This window comes from Populus alba, chromosome 10 (assembly GCF_005239225.2).
Source record: "Populus alba chromosome 10, ASM523922v2, whole genome shotgun sequence".
NCBI lineage: Eukaryota > Viridiplantae > Streptophyta > Magnoliopsida > Malpighiales > Salicaceae > Populus > Populus alba.
In genome coordinates, this window is record NC_133293.1 from 7,644,641 (window position 1) to 7,657,095 (window position 12,455).

Genomic DNA, 12,455 nt, shown 5'->3' on the forward strand with positions numbered 1-12,455 from the left:
AATTGTGATTGACTTTCCTTTGTTTGGTCATGGCATGAGGAAATGGAAGTGCTGGAGGAGAATCAGTCTTTTCTTCACAATGTTCAAATTCAACCCCTTCCTTACCCTCAGAGATTGACTCATCATCTTTCTCACAAGGTTCAATAGTGGATTTTTCAATAACCTTACCACTGCGAAGAGTGATGACTGATTTGACTTGATCCATGTGTTGGCTTTCGGAACTACTTGCATTTGCATTGTATTGCCCCTTTGGATTTTGTTGTGGTTGAGATGGAAACTTACCTTTCTCTTGAAAACTGAGAGCAGATGTGAATTTTGCAAGAGCATCTTTAAAATTTGTCATGCTTTGAGTAAGTTGAGTGTTGATTGTCTCTTGCTTTTCAATGAATGCATGCAATGTTTCCTCAAGATTTATTCTAGGAGGTGGAGCATAAGGAGGTGCATATCCATGAGAATTTTGAAAATTATGGTGTGCTTGAAACGGTGGCTGTGAAGTTTGTGCATTATTGTTATCACTCTTCCAACTAAAATTTGGGTGATTTCTCCAACCAGGATTGTATGTTTGCGAGTATGGGTTATGATTGGGCCTTTGGAAACTGTTTAAAGCATGGGCTTGTTCATGGAGGCATTCCTTGAAAGAAGGCAAAGTTGGACAGTCATTGGTTGCATGTTCATTTGTTTCACAGATTTGACACACAATGTCTTGAACAGATTTTAATTTACCACTCTTTTTCAATTCTAATGCCTCGACTTTTCTAGCTAAAGATGTAAACTTGGCTTGGAAGTCATGATCTTCCCTAAGGTTATACATACCTCCACTAGATGTATGAGGTTGGGTTTTACTTGGTGCCTCATAAGTGCCCTTAGTGTCCCAATTTTGCGCATTTTCAGCTAGCAAGTCTAGGTACTCCATTGCTTCATTAGGGTCTTTATCTTCAAAAGTTCCATTGCACATCAATTCAACCATTTGCCTATCTTTAGGTGTTAATCCTTCATAAAATTGTGAAACCAATCTCCATGTTTCAAAACCATGATGAGGGCAAGTATTAAGCAAGTCTCGATACCTATCCCAACATTGGTAAAATGTTTCACCTGGTTTTTGAGTGAAAGTGGTGACTTGTCTTTTGAAAGAGTTGGTTCTGTGAGATGGAAAAAACTTCTTTAAAAACTGTTGTTGCATTTCATCCCAAGCACGAATGGATCCTGACCTAAGATTTTGTAGCCATGTTTTAGCTTTATTTTTTAATGAAAAAGGAAAAAGCTTTAATCGAATAGTGTTCATGCTACAATTTAAGTCATTATAGGTGTTACAAACTTCTTCAAATTCTCTCAAATGCAAGTATGGATTTTCTAGATCTAAGCCATGAAAAGAAGGTAAAAGTTGAATAATGTCTGGCTTAAAATTAAAATGAGATGCATCAGGAGGGAAAACTATGCATGAGGGTGCACTTGTTCTTGTGGGATTCATATGGTCTTTAAATGTCCTAACACGGTTATTCTCATTATTCTCATTATGAAGTGACTGGTTATCTTCTTCGGCCATATTTTCTGAAAATGATGAGGATACCCTAGAAAGTCTACCACTTAATGTACGTGACCAAACACTCATGCACGTGTAGAAAGAGAATAAAAGAAAGAAACAAAACAAAAGAAACAAAGTTAGATATAAGAAAAGTGAAAAGAAGAAAACAAAATAAATACTAAAATTTGTACAAGAATTTACCTCCCCGGCAACGGTGCCAAAAACTTGACACGACCAAAAGATTGATGTCTTCTCCCAAGTGCAAGAGTGTCGAAGTAATAAATAACCCGGCAAGACCAGGGACGAACCACAAAGAGGTTAATTGTATAAATTATAAATAACAAGAAAACAACAATAACAATAACAACAATAATAGTAATAGTAATAGTAGTAGTAGTAGTAAGTAGTAGTAGTAGTAGTAGTAGTAGTAATAATAATAATAATACTCAGTACGTGGCGTTGTTATACCTGAGAATGATCTAAAAGATCGGGTCACAGGTTTCTAGCCTATATACTGATTTTATGATAATAATAGTAATAGTAATAATAAAAATAATAATAATAATAATAATAACAATAAAAAGAAGAGGAGGAAGAAGAAATTAATGAGAACTTTGAGATGGAAGATTAATGTAAAGATTAAACAATGATAAAGACAAATGTCAAGGTTAGAGGATCCACCAATGGTATTTCAAACAAGTATAATATAAACTCTTATTACTCAATTTGGAAACCACATACGAAGGAGGTTCCAGTCGGATAATTTGTCATTAATAGCTCATTATAAATTATTAACAAGATCATATTAATTATCTCATTTACATAACATCAAACTTTTAAATATTATCAGGAATTCATGATGTTAACTGATGTTAACAACAAATCAAGTACCTTTCATAGCCCAGGTGTAGGTAATACCATACGGTTGGGCTATGAGAGTGCCAAGCATTTGTTGTACCAAGTATTATACAACACAAATTTAGATTAACCATTTAACAAGCAAGGTATTAAGAATTAGTAAGATAAAAAGATAAGACATGTTAATATTAAACATTAAGGTTCATGTTGAGTTTATACCATACTTGTTCTTACACCATTAGTGTAACCTTTTCACCTTGACATAATAAACTTAGCAAACATAATGAAGAAGAGAAACATAAATAAACAAAACAAGAACATAAATAAGATACAAGTTAACTAAGGAAAGGAAAGGAAATAAAAAGCATAAACAAGAAATTAATGAAAGCAAAACTTAAGAATTACAAAAGAGAGAAATAAAGAGCATGAACTTGATCTGAACAACCAAGCCCCTAAATACATGGCAAATGCCTCCTTTTATAGGCCAAAATTCGGAATTATTGATTTGATGACTAATTGTTGAGTGGGTGGCCAACTTTTGACTTGGTGAAAATCCTTATCTTATTGTCTTAATAAAACAAAAATGTTAGCATCAGAAATGGGTCCAAATGTCCAAATGAAAGTTCTAGGAAATTTCCTTATCTTTCTAGGAAAAAAAAGATGAGGTCATTTGGACTTCTAGAACTCAAGATATGGGCTGAACACTAAACAGTGTCTGGGCTGCAGGACAGATTCGGACCTCTCCGTTGTTGCTATAATTTGGACTTGAAAACGGCCTTCTTAGATCTTGATGTCCAAATGAAAGTTGTATGCCTATGTCTTACTGAATTTTTGTAAACATTTGAGGTCATTTGGACATCTAGAACTCGAGATATGACCCAATTACCGAACAGTGTTCCAGTTTGAACTGCACCAACATCTCTTTTCTAAGTTTCACCCTCTCTTTATCTTCACAAATTTCAGTAGTTGAATTCATCAATCCATCCTTTGATTTATGTGATAGGCCTACATTTAAGATGAACATTTACCATATATTAGGGTATTTTATAGTATTAGACTTGTTATTATAAAACATGCTTTAGTTAAGGAGTTATTGATACTTTAAGTGCAAAATGATGATATAAAACCTTGATAAGTATGTACTTTTAAGTACTAATCATAAAGCCTCAAGTTTTGATTTGAGCATTTTGTGTTTTTGAAATATATAGAAGGTCACCTTATCACAAACCATTAAAAGAGGTACCCCAACTCAGAGTCTAAAATGGATACAAAGAACCTTGGAAAAGCCATTTTAATTTGACATCTGGTCAATTTCTATTTTCAAAATACATGACAATCAAAGGACTGTATATTTTGAATAACGTGTGTTGGGTTTTTTTTTTTTATCAAAGAAGCTTGATTTTCAAAATCTTTTCCAAAATTGACATCTCTTTGCTTTCATTTAAACAATTAGACTTGAATAGATATTATCTTTGAATTATAAGAGTTGATTCCAGAACAAGATTGTCAAACACGAAGAACATTGATTGAATTTGTAAAATCCTTAACAGAAATGATTGTGACACTTCTCGACACTCCTTGAAAAGTTGAGCAGCCGGGGGGCAATATAGTGGATTTTGAGAAGGAAAAACAAGCAATATTCAGACCAACTAGGAGGCAATGAAAGATGATTAAATGATAAATCAGTGAACTGGGGACAATGTGGTTCAAAGAAAGATAATCAATTAACGAGCACATTTAGATCATACTAGGGGCAATATAGTTCGAAGACAATCATGATCCAAGTGAACTCTAGCAGTAATTGAGAGCAAAGATGTGCCTAAAGGATATCTTCATATTGTCATTTGGGTTTTCCTTATGAAACATGGCTATGACTCCTGTAAGATGTTATCATATAACTGCTTTTTTAATGAATGTTGGAAGGATGCACACCACCAAAACTGATTGTGGGACAATGTTGTACTGGAAGGACATCTTCATATCATTATCTACGGTTTATCCTTTGAAGCATGACTACCAATCAATGTGAACACGATTGAATGTAAATGAATGTTGAAAAGATGCAAATCACCATGACTAACTATGGAACAAAGATGCACATGTAGGACATCTTCACATCGTCACTCTTTAAAGCATGGCTATCAATTAATGTTGTCATGACTGTATTTGAATGAATATTAAAGAGATGCACAGCACCAAGAATAATTGTAGAACAATGCTACATAGAAAGAACATCTTCATATCGTCATCTGGCTAAAGGCGTGCTTCACCACCTAAGTATGGGTGATAAAAGCAACATCATTAATGAGGCCAAGATATTTCTTTTCACAATTTGATTAGATGAGTTGAGCAGATTTTGTTGAAAAGAACATTGAACATACAACGATAAGCCTTTTACTACAAGCTGTGAGATGCAAATCTAGATTATTAGATAGTTCATGACTGCTTGGCAATCTCGGATGAGGTCGACAATAGAAAACTTCTTGATGAGTGTTGGCACGATGCGCACAATCAATGAGAGAATAATTTCTTAGGAGAATCCAGAAGATGAATGATTGGTTAACCTCATTCATAATGAATCAAACAAAACCACACTTGGGGGACACGGTCATGCTTGGTAAGCAAAGAGAGCATAAAACATCGCAGACAGCCTACAATAAACACTGCATTTACAATTGAATGGATGGCTGGCACATAAATGAGTCGGCACAGAAAAACAAGGAAGGCTTCAAATAGCAAACAAATGAGTGTTAGAAATGGGGGACCTATATTTCTCAGGTAAGTATACATGCATATCAATCATAATGCATTGCTTTCATTGTCATAACCCAATTTTTGAATAAATAATACAAAATGAATGGATAAAAATATATTTGAGAATGGGGTTAAAACAGCACAAATTTGAAGTTCAGGAATGAAATTATCAGATTTGAGAGTAAATTGGTCAGAAATTGAAGAATTAATAAGTTTGGAAATTTAATTAAAATTTGGATTAGTTTAATTAATAAAATTAGAAGAATTAATAAATTTGTGGAATTAATTAAACTTTGATTTAATTAATTAAATAAATTCAGGGACTTAATTGAAATTAATTCAAGGGTAAAATTAAAAGGGATTTTAATTGAGGTCCAACTGTCAAAATTTCCAAAGAAAGCAGGGGTCAAAATGAAAATGTCACTTTCTGCCGAAACGACGCCAGGCTGGGGATCGTGCATCTTCTCCATCCCGATTCAACCGGAGACCTAAAAATCTGCAACAAATCCAATCATGACCCCGTCTCTTGCCCATGATCTTGTTCGTGGATTCCATTACAGTCCTGCAAAGGCAGGACTGGTTGAGGGGCAATCTTCTTTATAAAAGGGAGAAGAAAACCCAGCACCTCAAGGGGAAAATTAACCAAAAAACAGAGAAAAGAATAGAGAAAATGCAGAGAAATCAGAGCAAAAACAAAAACAGTACACGGAGCAAAAACAGAGATAAACACAATCAAAAAACCCAGAGGACCAACACTAACATCATCGTCTTCTCGAACGCAGGAAACAGAGAGAAGAATGAAAACACAGGGACAGGGGAAGGAGAGGACAGAAACGAAAAGGAAGACCAGGGGAAGCGAACAAAAAAAAAGGCAGGAACACCGAGAAAAACAGGAATCAAACACAAAGATAAAACCAAAAAAACAAAGGAGAAGGCAGTAGGGACGAAAACCAGAGAAAGCTTGGGTCCAACCAACCCGGAGCACCAGGACCCTTATCATCATAGTCTTCTTCCAGAGCAGGGGAATTCAAAAACAAGAGAGGAGCTTCGCCCAGCGATTCCAACAAAGTCTCTGCAAAACCAGGTAACTTCTTCCTTCTCCATGCTTTGTAAATTAAGTTACATTTGTTACGCGAAGAAAAACTAATTACCTTGTTACTGTTGCAAGCATGCATAAATAATTCACGCATGCATGCAACATTACCCAACCGGTCACTGGCTTGGGCAGTGACCGGCTGGGCTGGGTCTAGCCCAGCCCATGTGGGCTGAGCTAGGCCCAGCCCCAAAAATGTAAAAAAATAAAAAAAATATGTAATGCCCAAATAAAAATAATGTAAATTTATAGATTTATTCACTGACGCCAGAGTTAGGAATAAAAATACTTGTTTAAATTTATATTCTTTTTATTCGTTGTATTTTATTTTATTTAGCTAGAAAAATAAAAAATGTGTGCATGCATAAAAATAAATTTATTTTTATTTATTTATTCACTGGCGCTAGAGTCGGGAATAAAAAAATATTGATCTAATTTATTTTATAGTTACGTGATATTTACCAACGCCAGAGTTGAAATTATCCGTAATTGAATATTCACTGGCGCTAGAGACAGGAATATTGCAAGGAAACCATCAGAGCATAAACCAATAAATATTTAGCAATTTAAGACAAAACCAGCAATACAGTCTGCCTCCGGCAGAACGTAAAAGGGGTGATAATTTCTTCCCTTTTACGTAACCAGTCTCGTACCATAGAATCTCTATTGACCAGTTAGGGTTCCTAGTGACCATAATACTAGGTGGCGACTCCTTAAACAAGATCATTCCCCATTAAAGAATAGGATGTCAGAAATCCGTTCTTTCCAAAGATTTAGTTTTTAAGGCCGCCGCGATGTCAGGTGCGACATTTATCATTGATAGATTGGTGTTACACCATCACTTCTCGAGTAGTGCATTTTATAAACCTACCTCATTTTAAGTGCGTCTTTGTGCTCTCACCTCCTTTTCAAGTGCTTCGTTGAGCCCTTGCCTCCTTTTCGAGTGTGCTGTTGAGCCCTCGCTTCCTTTTGAGTGCGCCTTTAAGCCACCATCTCTTGGGTAATGCGTTTTCTAACCCTACCTCCTTTTCAAGTACGCCGTTGAGCCCTCGCTTCCTTTTGAGTGTGCCTTTGATCCCTCACTTCCTTTTTTGAGTGCGTCTTTGAGCCCTCACCTTTTGGGCAGTCCGTTTTCTAACCCTACCTTCTTTCGAGTGCACCTTTGAGCCCTCACCATCCTTTTTCTAGGTAGGTCACCCATTACAATGCGACCATTCTCCATTTTTTTTTTATTTGGGTAAGTCACCCATTATAATGAGACCATTTCTCCACCTGGGTAGGTCACCCATTACAACAAGACTGTTAATTTTTTTTTTCATTTTTTGGGTAGGTCACCTATTACAAATTACAATTCGACCCATTCTCCATGTTTTTATTTGGGTAGGTCACCCATTACAATTAGACCATTCCTCCACATGGGTAGGTCACCCATTACAATGAGACCAATTCTCCATGTTTTTTATGGTAGGACACCCATTACAATGAGACCATTCCTTCACCTGGGTAGGTCATCCATTATAATGAGACCACTCTTCCTTTTTTTACTTGGCCAAGTCGCTAATGAAAATAGACCAAGGTACATGTGAGTGTGTGGGGTGGTCGCCCTTAAAAATAGATCACTTTGGGTATGTGTGGGTATGTCGCTCATGAAAATAGATCAGGGTAAGCGTAAGTGTGTAAGCTAGTCACCCCTGACAATAGACCACTTTGTGTATGCTTGGTTAGGTCGCTTGTGAAAATAAAAAGTTTTTTAAAAAGGGCAAGTCACCTGTGAAAATAGACTAATTTTCTTCAAAAAGGGCAGGTTGCCCAAGATAATGTGATCGTTTTTCTTTTTCTTCTTTACAAAGCTTACTATCTAAAACCTCTTGCGAGATTTTGGTCATAAGCATTGTAAAGAGGGAGGCAAATGTCATAACCTATTTTTGAGTTATTCCCCAATTCACAATTTTTTCTCTCTTCAAAAAAAAAAACATATTATCAAAAAAATATAACAGTGAAAAGAGGATGCCGAAACGCTAAGAAAATTGTTAAAAATTGGTTGAGGAGGTTCTAAAATACAAAGATTGAAATTTGACAGTAATTTGTTGACTGATGAGAGCCCTGTTGATAAAGAAAATTCAATTTGAGGAAGTAAAGTCCAAAAATTAGATGTTTATGGACTCAATTAAATTTTAGTGAAGGTTTAATTGAATTTTATGGACGGTTTGATTGCAAGAAAAATTGATTTTGAAATCAATTTAGGCTTTGATTGGAAGAAATTAAAGTTCTGGGTCAAATTATAATTTTTTAGAGTTAATTTGATCAAATCAGGGGCTTAATTGTATAAATATTAAAGTTTAATGGCCAATTACGGACTTAATTGAAGAAATTCAAAACCAAGGATTAAAATGAAAAACATACGTCAATAGAGGGGTTGCAATTAAATCGAATCAGGGGTCAAATTAAAGAAATTAAAAGTTTATTGCTCAATTGAGGGTCGAATTGCATAAATTCAAGACCAAGGACCAATGTGAAAAAAGAGGCCAACTTTAAGGCCAGCAATTGAATTTGGCAGGGATGCAATTGAATTGATTTTTACAATCAAAATTGCAATTGAGCACTTGATCGAACAAATCACAAATTGAGGACCAATGTGAACTCTGACACGTTTTTGCTGCCTTTTCCTTTGAAATAAAATGACGCGTTTTGTCCAAAACAACGTTGTTTCATACACTGTTCACGCAAAAAAAAAAAAAGACTCAGACGGTGCCGTTTTCTTTAGGGTTAAGGTTCCTAATGACCATAATACTAATTGACAGCTCCCATTCAAATTTTCCACTGATAAAAGACAAGAATTTCTTGTCTCCCTAAATTTTCCAAATAGACCCTTATAGTTTCCTTGAGGGTGGAGGGTTCGTCGCGACGCTGCACATGTGCGACAATTTAATCCATCGACCATTGTGGCTTTCTCTTTCTTATTGCTTTGCTTGTTAAGTCTTCTTACATTTTCTTTACCACATCTTTAAACCATCACCGTAAAAAAGTACTAGGAAGTATATAAATTTAGGTTCCAAGCATGTCTTTTCTACTCTATGAAGGAGGAAATCAGAGTACCTTGAATCTGTGAAAACCTTGAAGGTTATGTTACAAGGAGAATAAAGAATATCGAATACATGAAGCGCAAAAATACGAGAGAATAATTTAAAATTTATCAAAGAATTATTTCAATTTAATAGCTTAAATTTTTAGGTGAGGTTTTAAGATATGATTTATATTATTCTCTAACACATTCCATAAATTAAAACCCTTTGGACTTAAAACTTGCACAAACTCACACTACATTGTGCTTAATTTTTATCAAATAAATAGAGATAATAAAATTTAAACTCGTGACCACTTGATCATCAAAACTTTGATACCATATCAAAGAACCATCTTATTCCAATAGCTTAAACTTTTAAGTGAGATCTAAAGATATGATTTATATTATTTTTTAACAAAAATGTATTTAGTGATTTTATTTAATACTTTAATTTTTTATATTAAGATGATTTTTTTGATACTCGATTAGCTAGATCCATATTTAAATGTATTATTATAAAGTAATGTAAAAGTATATTTTGATGTCAATAAAAAACTTGTCATCCTAACCCTATTTTATGTGTTAGCATCCTAAAAAATTGAGAGCATAATGCTGGCAGACGCATGGAAAATGATTATCAAGCTGTTTCTAAAGAAGACATGCATGGTAGAAGGAAGCTCGTTAAAAAAGGTGGATGGAGTCTGTTTGGCTTTCTTCAAAGCCACAGGATAACTTAATTTGCTCTATGATTTCAACAAGGCTTAAAATATTGGTAGAAGCAACGCTAGTCAAGTCACATATGCAGTTGCAGCTGTTGCTGTGTGTGTGGCTTAGGCAATACTCTTATACAAAGCTATAAAATGCACTGTATACTGCTCGAGGAATATATATATATATTCCTTGCCGGCGTAGAATCAAAACAGGCAATATTAGATTCAAACATAAAACTTTGAACTCATCAAACCCTTAAAAAGTCATCTCAATTTATTATTCTTTAATATATCTTTTGAAATGAAAGTTTTTTAAACTTAAAATTAACTTATATAAATCCATATGATTTTATATTTAATTTTTTATTAAATAAATAATAATAAAATTTCAAACTCGTGATTCACTTGGTCATTAAAATTTTTATGCCATGTTAATAAACCATTTCAATCTAAGATAAGTTATATTATTTTCTAACACAAAATAAATTAAGGTGAAAATATATGTCTTCCAATTCAATCCAAATATTATGAATATATCGAAAATGGGAAACATAACAAAAGAATGTTCTCAAATCTTGAAAAACCCTACTATCAGACAAACACTAGATCATGATTTGCAAGAGAAGAAGATCAAAACCTTCCTCCTAAGTCCTAATTAATAATCAACTAATTAAGATAATTAATAAGCTAGCTGGAAGCTATGGTCCCTAAAAAGAAAAATGAAATAAGAAGAAACAAGGAGGGGGGGGGGGGGGGGGGCTGTTACTTGAATGTATTAAGCGGCCCTTTCCTCCCCTAACCTCTCCAATATTATTTTTCTTCCTTTTGGATTGTATATGGTTTAATTAATACGAAAATCAACTCATGACCTCCAAGGGATATATACTTCTCGATCCACACACACACGTCCTCTCTGCACATATATGGGCCTGAGGTGTCTGGAGAAGCATGCCAAGTGTCGCGAACTCATGCATAGCATCGATCCTTGTAATTAAGAAGTGGTGCGTCCACACAAGGGGAATTGTGGCCTATGTAGTTAAAATGATTTATTTCCCTTTCTCCTATATCAGGGTTTAAGTTCTATTTATATATACTTGTCACTCATGCGGTGTTTTACATGCTCACTGGGTTTGCAGGATATTCAATGAGTCCGGGAATTAGTTGTGGTGCACGCAAGCTGGTCCGGACACTCTAAATTACCAAAAAAAAAAAAAAAAAGAAGTGGTGCGTCCGCAGTAGCTTTCCGCAGTTTCTTCAAGTAAGCACGAAAGGTTGTACTTAAGAGGTGTCCAAACTCCCGGAATTTAAAGGGTTGGCAGCTGGGTGATATTGGTTGAGTTCTTCCTTGGGTAGGAAGAGTTTTGATGCCAGTTTGCACATAGCTTTAAAGCCTGTTTGGATTACGATAATTATTGAGATTTAAAATATTTTTTATTTAAAAATATATCAAAATAATATATTTTTTATTCTTTTAAAAAAATAATTTATTATATTAGCACATCAAAACGATTAAAAAAAATAAAAAAATAATAATTTTAACAAAAAAAATTAATTTTAAAAAATACGATATACACCATGTTTTCAAACAGCCATTTATCACAGAAGTATAGGATTGCCGGTTTGTCCTCAGAATGTGTGGGAGTGCTTCCAACGAAGAAAGGAAGCATGGAAAAGAAAGCCATGGAAATGTCACCAAAATGCATATATATATATATATATATATATATATATATATATATATATATATATATATATATATATATTGATGAAAACTGAAGGGATTCTGAGTATCATGATGATGATCAAACTCAATTAGATGAGAATCTGACCTAGAGGACCTAACAAATAGTTTATGAAAGAGTGAAATAGGTTTAATTAGGTTTAAAAAAAAAAATCTGAGCACACTAAAATTAAGTTAGTATCTTAAAATAAAAATATGATATATTTAGTTGTTAGATCAAACTCAACTCTAATAATTAGATGAGAATCTGACCTAAATATATTATATAAATAATTATATAAATAACTTAGCAGATGTTTTATGGATGAGTAAAATTAATCTAATTAAGTTTAAAAAGAGATTTGATCATGCTAAATTAAGTTATTAGTTTAAAATGAAAATATAAGATATCCAATTATTAGATGGAGCTTAACTTCAATATTATTTTTAAATTTTTTTATTTAAAACAAGACATTTAAAAAATATAAAGTAATGTAGTTGTGGAATAGTGATTCATTAATCCACGGATTGACTTGTGACAAATATAATATCATCTTAAAAAATATTATGACATATTAAATTTGTAAAACTCATATTTTTAAAACATGAATATGTTGTTTTTCAAGCATGTAAAACCCGAATAAGACTTAGTTGATTCAACTTCAATATTTTTTTTTTAATTTTTTTTGTTCAAAACAATGTCTTTTAAAAATATAAAAAGGTATGATTTTAAA